This window comes from Bufo bufo, chromosome 1 (assembly GCF_905171765.1).
Source record: "Bufo bufo chromosome 1, aBufBuf1.1, whole genome shotgun sequence".
Classification (NCBI taxonomy): domain Eukaryota; kingdom Metazoa; phylum Chordata; class Amphibia; order Anura; family Bufonidae; genus Bufo; species Bufo bufo.
In genome coordinates, this window is record NC_053389.1 from 479899961 (window position 1) to 479905960 (window position 6000).

The following is a 6000-nucleotide window of genomic DNA, read 5'->3' on the forward strand; positions in this document are numbered from 1 at the left end:
CACATACAGGCGTCTCCCTGGAGCCTTCCAGGGGGGGTGATCAATGACTGTGGTGATCACCCCATATAGACTCCCTGATCACCCCCCGTCATTGATCACTCCCCCTGTCATTGATCACTCCCCCTGTCATTGATCACCCCCCTGTCATTGATCACCCTCTGTAAGGCTCCATTCAGACATTTTTTTGGCCCAAGTTAGCGGAATTATTTTTTTTTTTTCTTACAAAGTCTCATATTCCACTAACTTGTGTCAAAAAATAAAATCTCACATGAACTCACCATACCCCTCACGGAATCCAAATGCGTAAAATTTTTTTGACATTTATATTCCAGACTTCTTCTCACGCTTTAGGGCCCCTAGAATGCCAGGGCAGTATAAATACCCCACATGTGACCCCATTTCGGAAAGAAGACACCCCCAGGTATTCCGTGAGGGGCATATTGAGTCCATGAAAGATTGACATTTTTGTCCCAAGTTAGCGGAACGGGAGACTTTGTGAGAAAAAAATTAAAAATATCAATTTCCGCTAACTTGTGCCAAAAAAAAAAAAATTCTATGAACTCGCCATGCCCCTCATTGAATACTTTGGGGTGTCTTCTTTCCAAAATGGGGTCACATGTGGGGTATTTATACTGCCCTGGCATTCTAGGGGCCCCAAAGCGTGAGAAGAAGTCTGGTATCCAAATGTCTAAAAATGCCCTCCTAAAAGGAATTTGGGCACCTTTGCGCATCTAGGCTGCAAAAAAGTGTCACACATCTGGTATCGCCGTACTCAGGAGAAGTTGGGGAATGTGTTTTGGGGTGTCATTTTACATATACCCATGCTGGGTGAGAGAAATATCTTGGTCAAATGCCAACTTTGTATAAAAAAATGGGAAAAGTTGTCTTTTGCCAAGATATTTCTCTCACCCAGCAAGGGTATATGTAAAATGACACCCCAAAACACATTCCCCAACTTCTCTTGAATACGGCGATACCACATGTGTGACACTTTTTTGCAGCCTAGGTGGGCAAAGGGGCCCATATTCCAAAGAGCACCTTTAGGATTTCACAGGTCATTTACCTACTTACCACACATTAGGGCCCCTGGAAAATGCCAGGGCAGTATAACTACCCCACAAGTAACCCCATTTTGGAAAGAAGACACCCCAAGGTATTCCGTGAGGGGCATGGCGAGTTCCTAGAATTTTTTATTTTTTTGTCACAAGTTAGTGGAAAATGCTGATTTTTTTTTTTTTTTCATACAAAGTCTCATATTCCACTAACTTGTGACAAAAAATAAAACTTCCATGAACTCACTAGCCCATCAGCGTATACCTTGGGGTCTCTTCTTTCCAAAATGGGGTCACTTGTGGGGTAGTTATACTGCCCTGGCATTCTAGGGGCCCAAATGTGTGGTAAGGCGTTTGAAATCAAATTCTGTAAAAATGACCTGTGAAATCCGAAAGGTGCTCTTTGGAATGTGGGCCCCTTTGCCCACCTAGGCTGCAAAAAAGTGTCACACATTCTGGTATCTCCGTACTCAGGAGAAGTTGGGGAATGTGTTTTGGGGTGTCTTTTACATATACCCATGCTGGGTGAGAGAAATATCTTGGCAAAAGACAACTTTTCCCATTTTTTTATACAAAGTTGGCATTTGACCAAGATATTTATCTCACCCAGTATGGGTATATGTAAAAAGACACCCCAAAACACATTCCTAAACTTCTCCTGAATACAGAGATACCAGATGTGTGACACTTTTTTGCAGCCTAGGTGGGCAAAGGGGCCCATATTCCAAAGAGCACCTTTCGGATTTCACAGGTCATTTTTTACAGAATTTGATTTCAAACTCCTTACCACACATTTGGGCCCCTAGAATGCCAGGGCAGTATAACTACCCCACAAGTGACCCCATTTTAGAAAGAAGAGACCCCAAGGTATTTCGTGATGGGCATAGTGAGTTCATAGAAGTTTTTATTTTTTGTCACAAGTTAGTGGAATATGAGACTTTGTAAGAAAAAAAAAAAAAAAATCATCATTTTCCGCTAACTTGTGACAAAAAATAAAAAGTTCTATGAACTCACTATGCCCATCAGCGAATACCTTAGGGTGTGTACTTTCCGAAATGGGGTCATTTGTGGGGTGTTTGTACTGTCTGGGCATTGTAGAACCTCAGGAAACATGACAGGTGCTCAGAATGTCAGAGCTGCTTCAAAAAGCGGAAATTCACATTTTTGTGCCATAGTTTGTAAACGCTATAACTTTTACCCAAAGCATTTTTTTTTTACCCAAACATTTTTTCTTATCAAAGACATGTAGAACAATAAATTTAGAGCAAAATTTATATATGGATCTCGTTTTTTTTTTTTTTGCAAAATTTTACAACTGAAAGTGAAAAATGTCATTTTTTTGCAAAAAAATCGTTAAATTTCGATTAATAACAAAAAAAGTAAAAATGTCAGCAGCAATGAAATACCACCAAATGAAAGCTCTATTAGTGAGAAGAAAAGGAGGTAAAATTCATTTGGGTGGTAAGTTGCATGACCGAGCAATAAACGGTGAAAGTAGTGTAGGTCAGAAGTGTAAAAAGTGGCCTGGTCTTTCAGGGTGTTTAAGCACTGGGGGCTGAGGTGGTTAACTTCATCTCAAGAGACAACAGATACACACAGCCAGGAATTAGTGGGTTCCTCTGACACCGTGCTTAGTGGACATGGCCCAGGAACTGCCTCTATGCCCTCACCTGTCCAGACCCTGCCTCATGCTTTTGCTGCTCCTTCTGCCAGCCAAGTAATGATAGACGCCGGTTCTGCTCCGCTTTTCAGCAATGATGAGCTTTGTGAGCACAGTCACTTGTTTCGACAAGAATCAATCACTAAAGCGATTGCAAAAAGACAGCAGTATGTGTGCACTCATCAAACAGCGCAGAAGCTGAACGTGCACCTGGCCAAGTTGCTGGTACTACAGTCCCTCCCTTTTCATGTAGTTGACTCCCTTTCCATGTAGTTGACTGCATATTTCAGAGAACTGATTGCTTCTGCCCAGCCAAAGTGGAGAGGCCCAAGCTGACATTGCTTTTCCAAAAACGATGTACCATCCCTGCACACATGTGTTGAGCAGAAGGTGGGTCAGTCCTTGGGCCTTTCAGTGTCTGGTAGAGTTCACGCCAGCGTTGACGTTTGGAGTTGTAACTATGATCAAGGACAATATATATCATTCAGAGCCCACTGGGTAAATGTGGTTTCAGCCCAGGCACACCACAAACTTGTCCAGATTATGGTAATGCTGCCTCCGTGTTGTAATGTTGGGATTTCAGCCCCAATGTCCTCCTTTGCCTCCTCATCCTCGCCTCTAGGCACAGTTCACAGTGGTCCTCTAGCATATCAAATGCAAAGCTAGGAATTGTCACACGGTTCTGCACCTCGTCAGCATAGCCGAACAGAGCCAACTGGGGAGGAACTGCTCTGCGTCATCAATAAAGAAATTGAACACTGGCTGTCTCCTCACCAACTGGAGATAGGAACCATGGTTACTGATAACACGAAGAATATTTTGTCTGCACTGTGTCAGGGAGGGCTGACTCATGTGCCCTGAATGGTGCATGTCTTCAATCCCATGGTCACCTGGTTCCTCAAGTCTTCCACTGAACTGCAACAGCTGTTAAAATGTTCAGGAAACTGTGCATGCCCTTCAGCCACTCCAAAACACTCCCTCTTTGAACTGCAAAGGCAAAATTCCCTTTCCCAACATCTCCTGAAAAGCGACATTTCCACCCATTGGAACTCCACACTCTATATGTTAGACTGCCTCTACAAGCAGAGGAAGGCGGTCAACGATTTCTTAATGCTGCAGATGGACAGGTTAACTCCCTCGTGTAACTTCCACGTTAGCCAGTGGCAGCTTATGCGTGACACGTGCCGTTTGCTCAGGCCCTTTGAGGAGGCCACTTTATTTGTAAGTCGGCAGAACTAAGGGATAAATTATGTCATTCCACTCCTTCACATCCTGGAGGGGGTGCTGAGACTACATCTCATGGCCACCTGAGCCTTGAGGAGGATGAACTGGCAGAGGTGAATGAGGACAAGGACATAAACACCCAGACATTTTATACACAACTAGGTGGTTTATCTGCCCAAGCGACAGGAGAGGAGCAGGAGGAGCTGGAGGGTGATGACGAAGATGACACAGATGACCCCGACAGACCGTGGCAGTGGAGATGGAGGCAGGGAGGCCCTTTGAGCCCCTTGCGCAAATGGCCAGATGCATGCTTTCTTGTTTGTGACAGCCACATTGTCAGGATTCGGCAGAGGGGTGACTACTGGCTATGTACATTGGTAGACCTTCGCTACTGGTCTAAAACGGGGGCATTTTTTAGACCTTCTGAGAGGGATGCAAAAATTGACATGCTGTGTAGTTGGTTGGTCGCTGCCTACAAGCACCATCGCCCATCCTCAGGATGGTCTAACATTGGGGACCCTCTGTGCTCACGCTCCACTGCATGACTAGGGGTGGGGCTTGCAGGAGCAGTACCAGCTCCATAAGCGGTAAATTAAGTCCAGAGCCTTCTGAAGAAACCACCCAGCAGCAGCGGTGGGACATGCAGCAGAACCTCAACCAGCAGGTGGTGGCATTCTTGGACTGCACCCTGTCACCAATGATTATTTACTTGATTTTGTATTTTAGATTTTGTAAAGAGGGTGATGTTACAAGAAGGACAAATAGGTGAAGCCTTCATTTAGGCCCCTTTGGGGATAGGCTGTTTAATCGGTAAGTCCATTTTTCTTCCTTTTGCTGAAGCTTCCTATCTATTTTACCTTTTCGAGGGCCTGGTTTTATTTTGGTCACCCCCCAAAACTTCTGATTATTACTGTTTCCCTTATGTTTTTCTCTCACATGTCTGGCTAGGCTGATATCTTCTCCCATATTGATACTGCTCAGGTGTCTCGAAATTCGTCTTCTTAGTTCTTGGGTAGTTTTGCCTACATACAGTCTGGGGCAGTCGCATTTGATGATATACACTATCCATTTTGTTTTACAATTTATGTAGTCTCTAATTTCATAAATTATTCCATCAACAGGATTTGTGAATGTTTTTGTAGTTACCATTCGATTGCAGACAATGCATTCTCCACAGGGATATGATCCCTTATGATTTAACCAGGTTTCTTTTTGTCTTTTATGGGGTTTATAGTGGCTGTGCACTAACATCTCTCTAATGTTCTTTCCCCTTCTATAGGTGACTGTGGGGAATCTTGGTAACACTTGCTGGATATCAGTATCTGCTTGTAAAATATGCCAGTGTCGTTTCAGAATACGCATAACCTCATTATGTTCAGTATTGTATGTTCCTAAGCAGCGTATAATTTTTGTGTTGGATACCCACAAATACATTGCATAAATTCTTAGACAATTAAGCGACACCATCGTCTATAGTCACATTGATGCTGACCCCAAATTTATGATTGCTGCGGTGATCCAGGAGGAATTATCCAGAGCGATGAATGCTGGCATCATTGATGATGGTCTTAGGGATTTTCTTACGGTTCCACATACGATCACTCTGGTGATCTATGTGTTACCGAAGATCCACAAATCACTCATCGACCCACCTGGGCGACCCATTGTATCTGGCTCTGACTCGATCTTTAGCCATATCGCCATATTCCTCGATAAAATATTACGCAGTTTTGCATGTGGTGGGAGCTCTTATATACAGGACACTACAGATTTTCTGTTGAAATTACAAGATGTGGACTTGAGGTATATTGAGAGGGTTACATTAGCGTCCTTTGATGTCACCTCCCTCTATACCTCCATTGACCATCAAAAGGGGTTATATGCCATTTCATGAATGTTAGAGAAGTCCTCTCTTACATTAGAAGCTTGTCAGTTTTTATTATCTCTCTTGGAGATTGTCTTGAGATATAATTATTTTCTATTTCAGGACACCTATTACATGCAGAAACAGGGCGTGGCCATGGGGTCCAATGTGGCCCCAACCTATGCCAAAATATTCATGCA